At 43.9% G+C, this 16,838-nt stretch overlaps 1 protein-coding gene across 2 annotated transcripts in view; it reads right to left on the reverse strand.

Moving 5' to 3' along the window:
* Positions 1 to 16,838, reverse strand: part of B3GNT8 (UDP-GlcNAc:betaGal beta-1,3-N-acetylglucosaminyltransferase 8) — a 43,960-nt gene that overhangs the window by 11,935 nt on the left and 15,187 nt on the right. The window contains exon 1 of one of the 2 annotated variants that reach the window (XM_067460943.1): positions 3,572 to 3,705. The exons of the other annotated variant lie outside the window; for it this stretch is intronic. The gene's annotated coding sequence lies outside the window, so the exon portion shown is untranslated. Of the gene's footprint in view, positions 1 to 3,571; positions 3,706 to 16,838 lie in introns of those variants that run through there. 2 annotated transcript variants of the gene reach the window in all.

A 16,838-nucleotide genomic window follows, 5' to 3' on the forward strand; every position in this document is an offset into this window, starting at 1 on the left:
GAGTCAAGACTTGGCTGTTTGAGCAAGCATTTGAAAATGCAATGTAAAAGACCTATGAATATGGAACGACTGGACGATGAGCTTGGACAATATTTTTAATTAGGAGACACAACTGATTTATGTTTTTACTAGCTGTCCCCTGCCATGCGTTGCTGTGGGGTTCTGTGTGGGTGGTTTGGCCCAATTCTATCATTGGTAGGGTTCAGAATGCTCTGTGATTGTAGGTGAACTATACATCCCAGCAACTACAACTCCCAAATGTCAAGATTCTATTTTCCCCCAGACTCCACCAGTGTTCACATTTGGGCATATTGAGTATTCATGTAGAGTTTGGTCCAGATCTATCATTGTTTGAGTCCACAGTGCTCTCTGGATGTAGGTGAACTACAACTCCAAAACCAAAGGACACTGCCCACCAAACCCTTCCAGTATTTTCTGTTGGCCAGGGGAGAACTGTGTGCCAAGTTTGGCTGAATTCCATCGTTGGTGAGGTTGAGAATGCTCTTTGATTGTAGGTGAACTATAAATCCCAGCAAGTATAACTCCCAAATGACAAAATCAGTTTTTTTGAGTGAAGGACATACATTGGGCTGTTAGGTGACTTGTGTCCAAATTTGGTGTCAATTCGTCCAGTGGTTTTTGAGTTCTGTTAATCCCACAAACGAACATTACATTTTTATTTATATAGATTGTTCTTGTTATGGTTTTATATTATGTGTTAATGTTTTATGGTGTTAGGTTCTTGTGGGTTTTTTCGGGCTATAGAGCCATGTTCTAGAGGCATTTCTCCTGACGTTTCGCCTGCATCTATGGCAAGCATCCTCAGAGGTAGTGAGGTCTGTTGGAATTAGGACAAAGGGTTTATATATCTGTGGAATGGCTGGGGTGGGACAAAGGACTCTTGTCTTTTGGAGCTAGGTGTGAATGTTTCAGCTGATCATCTTCATTAGCATTTGAAGGCCTGCCTGAGCCTGGGAAAATCTCTTGCTGGGAGGTGTTAATCTGTGCCTGGTTGTTTCCTCTCTGTTGTTTTGCTTGCCATAGATGCAGGCGAAACGTCAGGAGAAATGCCTCTAGAACATGGCTCTATAGCCCGAAAAAACCCACAAGAACCTAGTGATTCCAGCCATGAAAGCCTTCGACAATACATTAAACAAATAAAATCTACATGGACATCACCCACCGTGTGAAAGCATCCTTTTCTCCTTTTTTTTTGTGCCTTCCTCTGTTTTGCAACTTTCTCTATCATAGGCAGATAAAACGAAGATCACCACTTCCTGATTTCGCTCCATAATTCACTCTAATCTGATTCTTTTGAGAGACAAGGACTCGGATCGCCGCCACCCGCCCGGCTGAAAGCATTCACAGACTGGGAGCTAATGCATTTTTCCCAAGCCGCCTTCGGTCGCCCTGTAATTTCTTCCATCCCTCAAGAGAGAGAACCACGAAGCAGAAGCGAGGCACAGCCAAACCATTTCCTCCTTGACTCAACATTTGTCAGGCTGAGCACCTTTCACAAGGAAATATATTTTAAGGATGGTATTTTCCTTTGCCATGCGCCCAGGCACGCCATGCGCATATTTATCAGAGAGTAAGTCCTATTTTGGGTTTGCTTCCCAGTAAATAAGTGATGTTATGTCAACAGGCAACAGTCATGTTGCCTGTCGACTTAAATTTTTTGTCTTTTCTTATCCAAGGAATCCTCAGAAGTAGTTTTGCCAGTTCCTTCCTCTGAAATATCGCCTATAGCACATGGTATTCAATGGCAGTCTCCCATCCAAGGAATGTCCAGGGCTGACCTTGCTTGGCATCTAAGATCAAACCGGATCTAGTGCCTTTAGGACAGTGTTTCTCAACCTGGGGGTCGGGACCCCTGAGGGGTCGTGAGGTGGGGTGTCAGAGGGGTCACCAAAGACCATCAGAAAACACAGTGTTGTTGTAGGTTCTTTCAGGCTGTATGGCCATGCTCTAGAGGCATTCTCTTCTGACATTTCACCTGCCTCTAAGGCAAGCATCCTCAGAGGTTGTGAAGCCTGAAAGCACAGTATTTTCTGTTGGTCATGGGGGTTCTGTGTGGGAAGTTCGGCCTAATTCTATCATTGGTGAGGATCAGAATGCGCTTTGATTGTAGGTGAACTATAAATCCCAGCAACTACAACTCCCAAATGTCAAGGTCTATTTTCACCAAACCCAACCTGTGTTCACATTTGGGTATATTCAATATTCATGTTTTTTTCATTGTAGGTGAACTATAAATCCCAGCAACTACAACTCCCAAATGTCAAGGTCTGTTTCCCCCAAACTCCGCCAGTGTTCACATTTGGACATACTGAGTATTCATACTCTTTGGTTGCAGGTGAACTATAAATCCCAGCAACTACAGTTCCCAAATATCAAGGTCTATTTTCTCCAAATTCCACCAGTGTTCACATTTGGGTATATTCAGTATTCATGTTTGTTGATTGTAGGTGAATCATAAATTCCAGAAATTACAGTTCCCAAATGTCAAGTTCTATTTTCCCCAAACTCCACCAGTGTTCACATTTGGACATATTGCGTATCTGTGCCAATTTTGGTCCAGATCCATCATTGTCCACAGTGCTCTTTGGATGTAGGTGAACTACAACTCCAAAACTCAAGGTCAATGCTCACCAAACCTTTCCAGTATTTTCAGTTTGTCAGGGCAGTTCTGTGTGCCAAGTTTGGTTCAATTCCATCATTGGTGGAGCTCAGAATGCTCTTTGATTGTAGGTGAACTATAAATCCCAGCAACTACAACTCCCAAATGACAAAATCAATCCCACCCTCAACTCCACCAGTATCGGGTAGTTGTGCCAAATTTGGTCCAGTGAATGGAAATACATCCTGCATATCAGATATTTACATTACGATTCATAACAGTAGCAAAATTGCAGTTGTGAAGTAGCAACGAAAATAATTTTTTGGTTGGGGGTCACAACAACATGAGGAACTGTATTAAGGGGTCGTGGCATTAGGAACTCTGAGAAACACCGCTACAGCACATGGTATTCAATGGCAGTCTCCCATCCAAGGAATATCCAGGACTGAGCCTGCTTGGCATCTGTCATGGCATTAGGAAGGTGGAGAACCACTGCTATAGCACATGCTTTTTAATGGCAGTCTCCCATCCAAGGAATATCCAGGACTGAGTCTGCTTGGCATCTGTCATGGCATTAGGAAGGCGGAGAACCACTGCTATAGTACATGGTATTCAATGGCAGTCTCCCATCCAAGGAATATCTAGAACTGATCCTGCTTGGCATTTAAGATCTGACAGGATTTGGTGCCTTTAGGATATTCAGGTAAACAGGTAGAAGGTTACGATGATGTAGTGCAATCTGAAGCATCTCTACTCACGTATTTCCTCCTCCTTGTACTATGAGTGCAACGCAAGACAGTCTTCTAAACTTGCTTCCCAATCATCTAATACATTACTATTAAACATATTCTATATCTGGGAATGAACCCACTTCACCTTCAGTAAGACTCACACCTGGATATATACATATACATACATACATAGAAAAGTTCAGCGCCACAGCAATCTCACCTTAAATTGGCACAAGCACAGGGTATTTCTTCTCCTCTCTCCTCTCTGTCTGCAATGGACTGTTTTTCTCTCTCTGCCTTTCCTCTCTTGCTTGCTTTCTCTCTCTTCCCGCTCCAAGCAATGTGGGTGTCCTCACACAGAAAGGCACACAAATACACTCCAGGCGCACATCCTTGACACCCGAAGGCAGAAACTCAACTGCCCACTTTCTTTTTTGCAGAACCTGAAACTCCAAACTAAGCTTCTCCTTTTTTTGGAGAAAACAAAAACAAGTGTTTTAAAGCACGACCAAACACACAGCCAACAGTTTCTGCTGCTCCCAATGCACACACACACACACAAACCCAGTGCAAGGAAGGAAAAGGGTGGGGCATATCAGAAAATGCATCTTAATATTTCATCTCCTATCAAATATTCATGCAGCCAGGGCCGTGGGAGAGCGTTCCTTGGTAGCGAGGAAAGGATGTGCCAGGCAACTGGAAAGAATAAACCACTAGTCCTTCAACTCCAAGAAAGAAATCTCAATCTAGATATCATGCACTGAAGAAGGCATTATTATTATTATTATTATTATTATTATCATCATCATTATTATTATATACACAATGAGATTAGCACACAGCAAAAAAAGATCACTATGCTGCTTTTGTATTTGATCACACGTGGGACACTTCCCAAGTGTCTAGGACTGTGTGATGTATCTGTGTGCAGATCTGAGTAGGGTGGCCTTTTGCAGCTGACAGGTAGTAATTTTGTCAGCGCCGATTGTGTTTAAGTGCAGGCCAAGGTCTTGAGGCACTGCACCCAGTGTGCTGATCACCACTGGGACCACCTTTACTGGTTTGTGCCAGAGTCTTTGCAGTTCGATTTTTAAATCCTCATATCGTGTCAGCTTTTCCAGTTGTTTCTCTGCAATCCTGCTGTCACTTTGGATTGCCACATCGATGATCCATACTTTGTTTTTTAACACGATTGTGAAGTCAGGAGTATTATGCTCCAAAACTCTGTCTGTCTGAATCCAGAAGTCCCAGAGTAGCTCTTTCCGGCTTGTGATCCCACCAGTTCTTTGTCGCAGGCAGATGGTCTTTGTGGCACAAGTTCCAATGAATCATCTGAGCAACGGTGTTGTGCCTCTGCTTGGAGTCTGTCTGCGTGATCTTCTTGCAGCAGCTGAAGATGTCATCTATTGTTTCATCTGCTTCCTTGCAGAGTCTACATTTGGGATCTGTCATCGACTTTTCAATCCTGGCTTGGATGGCATTTGTTTGAATGGCTTGTTCTTGGGCTGCCAGAATCAGGTCCTCCTTTGCCTCCTTTTTCAGACTTCCATTTGTGAGATACAGCCATGTTTTTTCTTTGTCAATTTGGCTCTCAATTTTTCCCAGGAACTGTCCATGGAGAACCTTCTTTTGCCAGTTTTCTCTTCTGCTCTGGATTGTGTTTTTCAGTATCTCCTCTTTGTCTTTTGCACTTTAAGAAGTTTACTACTATTGACTTCCCTCAATATTGGTTCTTGACTGCCTTTCACATAATCTGCCAGTGCATGTTTCTCTTCTTCTACCGTTTGTTTCACTTGCAGAAGCCCTCTGCCTCCTGATTTTCTGGGCAGGTCAAGTCAGTTGACATCACTAGACGGGTGTAATGCATAGTGGACTGTCATCAGTTTTGTCGAAGGCTTTCATGGCTGGAATCACTCAGTTCTTGTGGGTTTTTTCGGGCTATATGGCCATGTTCTAGAGGCATTTCTCCTGACATTTCGCCTGCATCTTGCTTGCCATAGATGCAGGCGAAACGTCAGGAGAAATGCCTCTAGAACATGGCCATATAGCCCAAAAAACCCCACAAGAACTGAGTGTCATCAGTTTTCTTGTTTTTCTGTCCAGATCAGTGAGGTCCTCTGAGGATGTTTGCCGTAGATGCAGGTGAAACGCCAGGAGAGAATGCCTCAAGAACATGGCCATATAGCCCGAAAAAACCTACAACAACCCAGTGATTCCGGCCATGAAAACCTTTGACAATACTTTACCATCTTGCTTTTTCAGATCACATAGACCAGAAGCTGCTGTATTCACAAGACTAAAAGTATTTGAAATATACACTTAACAACGATGTCTATTATTATTAAAGGGAAGGATGGTGAGATGGCAAAAATGCCATTGTCGCATTAGATCAAAGGCAAGCCTCCAAAAAAATCCTTGGTGGGAGAATGGATCTTGTTTTCTGGGGCAGGGGACCAGAGGAATGAGCCCAAAACACAGCTCCAGAAATCACCTGTATGGAAATTTCCAAAATGTGAGAATGGGGAGAAGAGTGCGCCTTTGTAAGGTAAATTCAGAGCTGCAGGGAAGACTCAGGGCAAGAAATACACCTGAGCAAAACAAGGACAGTTCATTGGGGGTGGCAAGGCCAGTTATTCCACAATGGTTTAAAGATTGTCTCTTCTAATTGTCGTCCCCCTCCCTATCTCTTTCTCTGAACCTGTTTGGAACCAGATTTGCAAAATCTTGGGTATGAGGGTGGGCAGATATGGGAATGGGTTCCACGCCAATGAAACAGGGGTCTGTTGTAATCCAAGAGCCTATAATACTCAGTAATAGTGATACAGGGTGCATCTACACCAGGCATGGGCAAACTTTGTCCCTCCAGGTGTTTTGGACTTTAACTCCCACAATTCCTAACAGCCAATAGGCTGTTAGGAATTGTGGGAGTTGAAGTCCAAAACACCTGGAGGGCCAAAATTTCAGCTTGATGGAGATGCACCCTTGGACTATAAAGGTTTAAGCATCTGATTGGAGGTAAACTAGAATCTTACAGCCCTTAGGTACCATTGGACTTCAGCTCCCAGCATTCTTTCTTAATGGTTATTCTATCCAGGACTTCTGGGACTTACAGTCCTTATTGCAGTCAAATGCTCTTCTGCTGAGCTATACCCCCAACAATAATGCTCTTTGGCAGCCACCTCTCCACAAAAGTCAACATTGACACTGAAATACAACGCCGTCTGAGCTCTACAAGTGCAGCTGTTTTCCGAATGAAGCAGAGAGTGTTTGAGGACCGGAACATCAGTAGGAATACCAAGTGCTTGTTTATAAAGCTATTGTCCTCCCAACCCTACTCTACGCCTCTGAAATGTGGACTATCTACAGATGTCACATGCAACTCCTAGAACGATTTCATCAGTGCTGCCTCCAGAAAATCCTGCAAATCTCTTGGGAAGACAGGTGGACAAATGTCAGCATGCTGGAAGAAGCAAACACCACCAGCATTGAAGCAATGGTCCTCCGCCATCAACTCCGCTGGACCGGCCACGTTGTCCGAATGCCAGACCACCATCTCCCAAAGCAGTTGCTCTACTCCGAACTCAAGAACAGAAAATGGAATGTCGGTGGGCAGGAAAAGAGATTTAAAGATGGGCTCAAAGCCAACATTAAAAATTCTGGCATAGACACTAACAACTGGGAAGCCCTGGCCATTGAGAGCTCCAGCTGAAGGTCAGCTGTGACCAGCAGTGCTGTAGAATTTGAAGAGGCATGAATGGAGGGTGAAAGAGAGAAACGTGCCAAGAGGAAGGCGCATCAAGGGACCGCCATCCACCTGGAAACCAAGACCCTCACTGCGGGAGAAGATGCAGATCAAGAATAGGGCTCCACCGCCAGCACACTGATCTTGGAAGACTATCCTACTCGGACAACGAAAGATCGCCTAATTAAGTAATAAAACATTGTTTATTTGTTTACAATTCAATAATATATGGAGGACCCCATTATTCCCACCCCTTTAAATCCTGGTCTTACTAAGACTGTTACTTTTGAACTGACTTATTTATGGAGTAACCTATTTCTCCGGATCCAATCTAGGTCCTAAAGCTGTGATTAGTTATTATGTGCCTTCAATTTGACTTGTAACAACAACCCTATCCAAAGGCTTCTTGGTAAGGTTTGAGACTGAGGGGTGTGATTTATCCATGTTCACCCAACCAGTGGGGATTCGGACCCTTGTTTCCAGGATCTGAGTCCAACAATCAAACAATCGGCTCTTAGTAATATAAGGAAAGAAAGGTTGATAGTCTTATACTGGAGCTGTCAAAATAACGCACAAGCACACACTTTGGCACCCAAGATGTTTACTCAGCACCAAGTGAGTAGAAGGAAGCTGAGGTTGGCATCACTTCTGGTTGAATGGATTCTCTGGAATCTTTCCAATCTGGGTTGGTAAGGTACACGTAAAGGTTTTCCCCTGACATTAAGTCTAGTCGTGTCCAACTCTGGAGGTTGGTGTTCATCTCCATTTCGAAGCTGAAGAGCTGGCGCTGTCCGTAAACACCTCCTGTTGGGAATCAGCCTGTGTTAGTGTTTCAGGATCCTGGTGTGGGAAATGATGAGGGAAATGATGAGAGAAATGATGGTGCTGAGGCTGAGGTACAAGATGGAGATGGTTTGGTCAATGATTTTCAGGCAGACAATGACAAAGAGGCCCCAGTGCAAAGGGCAGTTTCTCATGAGAATATTCCTGCTGGGCCTAGCAATGATGGTTCACTCCCTCTTTCTGTGACCTCTCAAGATTTGGGTTTGGAAAACAATGTGACAGCTGGGAATTTTAATGAGCAGCCAGATAGGGAGCTGAAGAATAGGCGGCTGGAGATTAGCCAGGATCGACAGCAAACTCAGTATTTACGTTGCTCTGAAAGGCTTCGTCTGATAAGGGGTAAATGTGGGGAAAAGCAAAACCAATTTCTGAGTTTTGGGATATAAGGTTTGCCTCAAGGGGAAACCTGTTAGATCAGGCATCGTCTGGAAATCAAGTTCATGTGCCATGGAAATCCTGTTCAAGGGGTCTTGTTCTTATGGAGATTTTTTAGCCTTTTGGGTTGTCTTTGCATCTTGTTGGATCCTGTCTGGATAAATGCTGTTTTGGATTGTTTTTATATCTGGTGTGGACATTGCTTTGTGTTATTACCTTTTATGGACTTATTACTTTTTGGAACTTTCTTATTTTCTTACAAGCATTTATTTCATCTGGTTGTTTACTAAGCTTCAATAAAAGAAGATTTGTTTCTTCATTCTTCGTGTGGTGTGTTTTAAAGTCAGAGGGCTTTTTCCTGGCCTGGAGTGCAACACCTCCAAGGTCACGTGGCTGGTATGACTGCATGGAGTGCCCTTACCTTCCCGCCAAAGTGGTACCTATTGAGCTACTCGCATGTTGGCAGAAGCTGGGGCTGAAAGCGGGAGCTCATGCTACTCCCCGGATTCGAACCTGCACCACTGGTTGACCTTCGTGCATTTGGACTTGGCAATAGGTTAATTACAGGTTGGGTAAATAGCTTTCGTCTGTCCATCCGAATTGTCACACTGACCCAACTTGCCCAATGGTAGGGCCGGAAGGATGCAAAAGGAAAGCAGGACTTGAAAGACTGGCCTGAGCAGAATGGAATTGATTCAGGGCAAAAGTTTTCAGATGAAGAAACTCAGGTGAGAAAGGCAGCTTTCTCACCTGGGCTGCTGTTACATTGAGTAAATATGCATTGAGTAAGACAGGAAACAAAGATATGCCTCTGTTTGGATTTGGTGACTAACAGTAGCAGCCTCACCTTCAGTTTATCAACTACTATCAGCAATGATTTCCCAAAGTGTTGTGACGTAGTATCGGAACTCTTTTGCAGAATGATTGCAAAAGTGCAAATGCCACCCAGTCCTATCATCATTGGCCATGCTGTTCTTACCCTTTGCTCTCCCTGGAACATATATCCACCATGTTTCAGGAAAACTATAATTCCCAGATCCGTCAGTCCATATGCCCATTGTTAGGATTTCTTCAAAAGGCATCTGGCTTTCATTCTCACTAATAGCAGCACTTCCTTCTGTTTTACCTACTTGGAAATTATGGGGTTGAGAGTATGTGGCTCCCTTGACAGTCGTTGGACTATGGCTCTCGAGCAGGCATGGGCAAACTTTGGCCCTCCAGGAGTTTTGGACTTCAACTCCCACAATTCCTAACAGCCGGTAGGCTGTTAGGAATTGTGGGAGTTGAAGTCCAAAACTCCTGGAGGGCCAAAGTTTGCCCATGCCTGCTCTAGAGGCTAGAATTCGAATTCCTATTGGACATAGAAACTCATTGAGTGACCTCGAGCAAATGTCATATTCTCAGCCCTAGAAATTCCCATGAAAAGGTTGCCATATGTTGGGAATGGCTTGGAGGGAGACAACAAAACCCCAAAAGGTCCTCTAGTAGTGTCTCATTGAAATGCAAATCCTCAGATTCCATTTGATGGCACCATGGCAACAGAAGTGGATTCATAGCGTTATAAGTGTGTAGTGTGGATGACCCACTGCTAAAATTCCATCTTCTATGCAATGGTTAAACAAAGCAATGTTTTACAAACTTCTAAGTGTTTCGGACTTTAGCTTACCAAAATCCCCAATTATTGGCCAAGGCAGCTGAGCCTTCTGGGAGTTGGAGTCAACAAAACCCTGGAAGACTAGAGTTTGGGAAACACTGGGATGAAGGGATAACAACTGTCTCTGGAGACTCTAAATAATAATAGCACTGCAAAGATGTGGTGCAACCAGGCCTTAGGTTCTAGATAGGTTTCCCAATTCTGTCCATCCTAATGTGATTCTGGGACATGCAGTTTCAGATAGGTAGACAGATAAATAGATAGATAGTAGGTAAGTAGATAGGTAGGTAGGTTTTTATATCCTCACTTGGTGATTACCACTCACAATTAAGTTTCCCATGGTGGTTTGAAAATACCATAATACGTGTGTGTGTGTGTGTGTGTGTGTGTGTGTGAGAAGAGACGGCCCTAGGTAATTTTCAACGATAAGCAAACAGTATTTTGGTGCTCCCCCCCCCCCCCCCAACCAATCACTGATATATATTTTCTGATCGTCGTGGGAGTTCTGTGTGCCATATTTGGTTCAATTCCATCATTGGTGGAGTTCAGAATGCTCTTTGATTGTAGGTGAACTATACATCCCAGTAACTACAACTGGCATATGTCAAGGTCAAGGTCTATTTTTCCCCAAAAGCGCCTCAAGAGCGCCCCTGGGCAAATCAACTATACTGCAAATGCTTACTTCGCGTAATGACTTGAGCCGCCCCTGTGTGTGTGTGTATGAATATGTATATATGTGTGTGTGTGTATATATACTAGTCACCCCCTGCAATGCGTTGCTATGGCCTAGTCTGTGTATATGTGTTTTGTGTGTGTGTGTATATGTGTGTGTATATATGTGTTTTCATTCATATATATATATATATATGGTTTTGCAAATGTTTTGTAATGTATTTTTATTTATTTTTTACTTTTTAAGTCTCTTCTGCTGTGTTTTTCAGTGTTTTTATGAGTGACGGTCACTCGTTGGCCTGATACGTGTATTGTGTCCAAATTTGGTGTCACTTCATCCAGTGGTTTTTGAGTTATGTGAATCCCACAAATAAACATTACATTTATATATATATATATATACACACACACACACACACACATACACACACACACACAAGCCACCCCCTGCCACACGTTGCTGTAGCCTAGTCTGTGTATATGTGTTTTGTGTGTGTGTGTGTGTATATGTGTGTGTTTTCATTCATATATATACACACACACACACACACATACACACACACACACACACACAAGGGGCTGTGGTGGTGCAGCAGGTTAAACCGCTGAGCTGCAGAACTTGCTTGTCGGAAGGTTGACAGTTTGAATCCACGAAACGGGGTGAGCTCCCGTCATTAGCCCCAGCTTTTGCCAATCTATCAGTTCGAAAACATGCAAATATGAGTAGATCAATAGGTATCACTTCAGCAGACAGATAACGGTGCTCCATACAGTCATGCCGGCCACATGACCTTGGAGATGTCTACGGACAACGCCAGGTCTTCGGCTTAGAAATGGAGATGACCACCACCCCGCAGAGTGGGACACAACTAGAGTTTATGTCAAGGGGAAACCTTTACCTTTACTGTGTGTATATACACATACACATAGTACGCACACACATATATTCATTCCAAGCCACTATGGGCCACCTTATTGTGTATGTGTGGTGACCACCAAGCCCACAAAGCAAGGAAGACATGGGTGTCCAAGTGTTCCATTTTTAGTCCTCTCCAACCACTCGACACTATCCCTTGCCATCAAAACAAAAACTATACCCACACCCTAAATTCCTCTTTTGGGAAAGAGCTATCTTGGGCTCAAGGCAAACCCACACGGACCTGGAGGCCTCTCAAACCAAACAGCTCTAGGTCTGTAAAAAGCAGAAAAATAAAAACAGAACCGAGTGAAGTGTAGGTAGAGGGGTGTCTTGTAGGGGCAACTCAGTTTAGAGACATGCCTGAGTCACGTCTATTATAAGAACCGCAAGGAACTGGAGGAGGTGATAAGAAGGGTTGCGGCTGGTGGAAAAACAGCCGTTAATTTATCTTTTTACCAAGTGTGGCTATACGGCACCTGTTTATTCCATAGGAGAGAAATGTAAGTTCACAGGGATATAAAGAGCAGAATTTATGTTAGAAACACAACAACAATGTGTGATTGTGTGGGTGTGCATACGAGAGGGAGGGATAGGCTTGTGGATTCAAAGCCAGGACAGCTCTGGCTGAAAACATTAAAATTTAAAACCAATATATATGCGTGTTTGTGTGTGTGTGTGTAATGTTCGTTTGTGGGATTAACATAACTCAAAAACCACTGAACGAATTGCCACCACATTTGGCCACAAGACACCTACTAACCCAAGGAGTGACCATCACTCAAGAAATTGATTTTGTCATTTGGGAGTTGTAGTTGCTGGGATTTATAGTTCACCTACAATCAAAGAACATCCTGAACTCCACCAGTGATGAAATTGAACCAAACATGGCAAACAGGACTCTCATGACCAACAGAAAACACTAGAAGGATTTGGTGGACATTGACCTTGACTTTGGGAGTTGTAGTTTACCTACATCCAGAGAGCACTGTGGACTCAAACAATGATGGATCTGGACCAAATTTGGCACGAATATTCCATATGCCCAAATATGAACACAGATGGAGTTTGGGGGAAATAGACCTTGACATTTGGGAGTTGGAGTTACTGGGATTTATAGTTTACCTACAGTCAAAGAGCATTCTGAACACCACCAATGACAGAATTGGGGCAAACTTCCCACATAGAACCCCCATGACCAACAGAAAATACTTAAGGCCATCCAGTCGAACTCCCTTCACCAGAGCAAGAAAACATAATCAAAGCCCTCCTGACAAAGAGCCATCCAGTCAGAGATATAGATAGATATATATGATTCAGCCTGGAAAACTCACAACAACCGGGACAATACAGAAAAGAATGAGTTGCAAGATAATGAGCTGGTAGATAGGAGGCTTAGTTTTCGCGAACTTCTGGATGCTCAGGAGAACCTCCGAAGGTCACAGCGCCTCTTACAGAAGAAACCCATAGCAGAAACTCATGGAAGTAGGCATAACTTCATGTTTTTATGAGGGCTCACTTTCAAAGGAATTTAGGAACCTCTGAAGATGCCTGACATAGATGCAGGTGAAACGTCAGGAGAGAATGCTTCTGGAACATGGCCATATAACCCAATTTAGAAAAGTGTTCTTGTTTAGAAAGTTTAATCAAATGAATACATTTTACATTCTATCGACCTAAATCAGTGGTTCCCAACCTGCAGTCCGCAAGAACGAAAATATACCATTGCCTCAAAACCACGTCGCAATGAGAGCGACTGGTCTCACAAAACCCTTTTATAGTGTTGAGACAACGGGGATGTCGGGAGGGGAGAGGCTGACTACCCAAGAAAGATTACTACTACCACTTCAGCTCTAGATTATTAAATATGGTTTTCTGTGGGCGAGCAGATGGTGACTGCTGGATTGCATATGTTCTGTATCAGAAACTAGAGCTGATGTGGTCTATCCAATGCCATTTTCTGAATCAGCACCCCAAATAAGCAAACCAAATCTACAGTTGACCAAAAACAGATAAATAACCCTTTTGGTACTAATGTTGGAGAGTGGTCCCTGGTCAAGTGGTCCCTCGTCAAGTTGCTCCTGGTCAAGTGGTCCCTGGTCAAGTAGTCCCTGGTCAAAGTGGTTCCTGGTCAAGTAGTCCCTGGTCAAAGTGGTTCCTGGTCCAGTGGTCCTTGGTCAAAGTGGTTACTGGTGAAGTGGTCCCTGGTCAAAGTGGTCCCTCGTCAAGTGGTCCCTGGTCAAAGTAGTCCCTGGTCAAGTGTTCCTTGGTCAAAGTGGTTCCTGGTCAAGTGGTCCCTGGTCAAAGTGGTTCCTGGTCAAGTGGTCCCTGGTCAAAGTGGTTCCTGGTCAAGTTGCTCCTGGTCAAGTGGTCCCTGGTCAAGTAGTCCCTGGTCAAAGTGGTTCCTGGTCCAGTGGTCCTTGGTCAAAGTGGTTACTGGTGAAGTGGTCCTTGGTCAAAGTGGTTCCTGGTCAAGTGGTCCCTGGTCAAAGTGGTCTCTGGGCAAGTGGTCTCTGGTCAAAGTGATGCCTAGTCAAGTGGTCCTTGGTAAAAATGATCCCTGGTCAAGTGGTCCTTGGTCAAAGTGGTTCCTGATCAAGTGGTCCCTGGTCAAAGTGGTTCCTGGTCAAGTGGTCCCTGGTCAAAGTGGTTCCTGGTCAAGTGGTCCCTGATCAAAGTGGTTCCTGGGCAAGTGGTCCTTGGTCAAAATGGTCCCTGGTCAAAGTGGTCCCTGGTCAAAGTGGTTCCTGGTCAAAGTGGTCCCTGGTCAAAGTGGTTCCTGGTCAAAGTGGTTCCTGGTTAAAGTGGTTCCTGGTCAAGTGGTCCTTGGTCAAAGTGGTTCCTGGTCAAGTGATCCCTGGTCAAAGTGGTCCCTAGTCAAAGTGGCCCCTGGTCAAGTGGTCCTTGGTCAAAGTGGTGCCTGGTCAAGTGGTCCCTGGTCAAAGTGGTCCTTGGTCAAAGTGGTGCCTGGTCAAGTGGTCCTTGGTCAAAGTGGTGCCTGGTGAAGTGGTCCATGGTCAAAGTGGTCCCTAGTCAAAGTGGTCCTTGGTCAAAGTGGTGCCTGGTCAAGTGGTCCTTGGTCAAAGTGGTTCCTGGTCAAAGTAGTTCCTGGTGAAGTTGCCCTTGGCCAAAGTGGTCCCTAGTCAAAGTGGTCCTTGGTCAAAGTGGTGCCTAGTCAAGTGGTCCTTGGTCAAAGTGGTCCTGGTCAAGTGGTCCCTGGTCAAAGTGGTCCTTGGTCAAAGTGGTCCCTGGTCAAGTGGTTCCTGGTCAAAGTGGTTCCTGGTCAAGTGGTCCCTGGTCAAGGTGGTTCCTGGTCAAAGTGGTGCCTGGTCAAGTATTCCCTGATCAAAGTGGCAGTTTAAAGACACAGTTTTTCAGTTTAACAGCTGAGTTACCTGTGTGCCATGCTTGTGAATATCACTTGTTCAAAGGGTTGAATTGTAACAAGGTCATGTTTTCAAATCTAGTGATTTTCAAAAGGTGGTCTCCACATGTTCATGGAGATTCACATTTGCCAAACAGATGTGACATAATTTTTACCTTTTCAATCAGGTTATGGTGCACTTATTTCCAATGGGTTATGGAATTTCCAATATTGTTAACCTTCCAGCTAAAACCTAGGGTAGATTCACCACCATTAATGTCATTGATAGGCCACCATTAATGCCATTGGGCAAGAATGACTGATTCTTGAGACTGGGAAGGATAATATTGCTATGATGTCCCTGCTTCTGTAGCTAAATGGATAGGAAAAGGAATTGTCTTGAAAATAAGAGACCACGAAAGCATACCAGGTCTTATAGGCTATATTATAGAGGAAGGAACTGGTAAACCTGGACTGAGAAAACTCTATGAAATCCACATAGTTGCCATATGTCAGCAGATACCTTGAAGACAGATATACCCACACCCATAACATTGCAAAGTGTGGTTAAGTCTGCAAAGTATTTCCTCATTTAGCAGCTGGAAATGGCTCAAGCCAACCACAGACTGCTAAATGACGTGATACTAGGAAACCGAGAAATAATGTATCTGAATCATCTTTGTTTCCTGTAGATTCTGTGCAAGCTTTCTTCCTGTCATAGATTTGAATGGGATGGTTGGGAGCATCTTCCGTAAACTGCTTTGAAGAAAGACTCTAAGGATTACAAAGTGGGAAATAGGTTTTTGTAAGTGAAACAACAGTGACTGGGTTGCTGCGGGTTTTCCAGGCTGTGTGGCCATGTTCCAGAAGCATTCTCTCCTGACATTTCACCCACATCTATGGCAGGCATCTTCAGAAGTTGTGAGGTCTGTTGGAAACTAGGAAAATTGTGTTTATATATCTGTGGAAGGTCCAGGGTGGGAGAAAGAACACTTATCTGTTGGAGGCAAGTGTGAATGTTGCAATTGGACACTTTCATTAGTTCAAGACACCAGATTCCTGGTCAAGTTTTGCTCCTTGTTTTATAGATTCATGCTCATGTTCTGTTCCTTGTTTCCTGGATTAATGTTCATGTCTTAACCATTGTTTTCTGGATTTACCCATTGCCTTTGGGACTTGCTGTCAGGATGTATTGCACTCATTGAGTCTGTATCTCAGCTATGTTCTTTTTTCAGCCATATTGTTTTTATGCTGTTTACAATTGTTGTTTGTATTTTATTTTTCTCTGATGTTTTTAATCGGTTAAAGTGTTTTATTTGTGTGTTTTACATGTAATTTTTGGGCTTGTCCCTTGTAATTTTTGGGCTTGTCCCTTGTAAGTCCCTTGTGAGGTCAGGAGAGAATGCCTCTAGAGCATGCCCATATAGCCCGAAAAAAACCTACAACAACCCAGTGATTCTGGCCATGAAAGCCTTCGACAATGCATTGTTATTATTATCTCTTGGATTTTTACTCTTCTATTTGCTAAAGGTGTCTTTGCTGGGGTGCAACACATACAGCCCAGAAAACTCACAGCAACTCAGTGATTCCAGCCATGAAAGCCATCAACAACACAACAATGACTGTTTTGGGTTTTTTTGTCGTGTCAGGAGCGACCTGAGAAACTGCAAGTTGCTTCTGGTGTGAGAGAATTGGCCGTCTGCAAGGACGTTGCCCAGGGGACATTGCCCGGATGATTTGATGTTTTATCATCTTTATGCTGATGCAGACTGTGGCCAGGAAATCAGAAGACGCTTACTTCTTGGGAGGAGAGCAATGTCCAGTCTCGATAAAATAGTAAAGAGCAGAGACATCAGACTGGCAACCAAGATCCATTGCCTAGTCAAAGCCATGGTATTCCCTGTAGTCACCTATGGATGTG

Source organism: Anolis sagrei, chromosome X, assembly GCF_037176765.1.
Source record: "Anolis sagrei isolate rAnoSag1 chromosome X, rAnoSag1.mat, whole genome shotgun sequence".
Lineage (NCBI taxonomy): Eukaryota > Metazoa > Chordata > Lepidosauria > Squamata > Dactyloidae > Anolis > Anolis sagrei.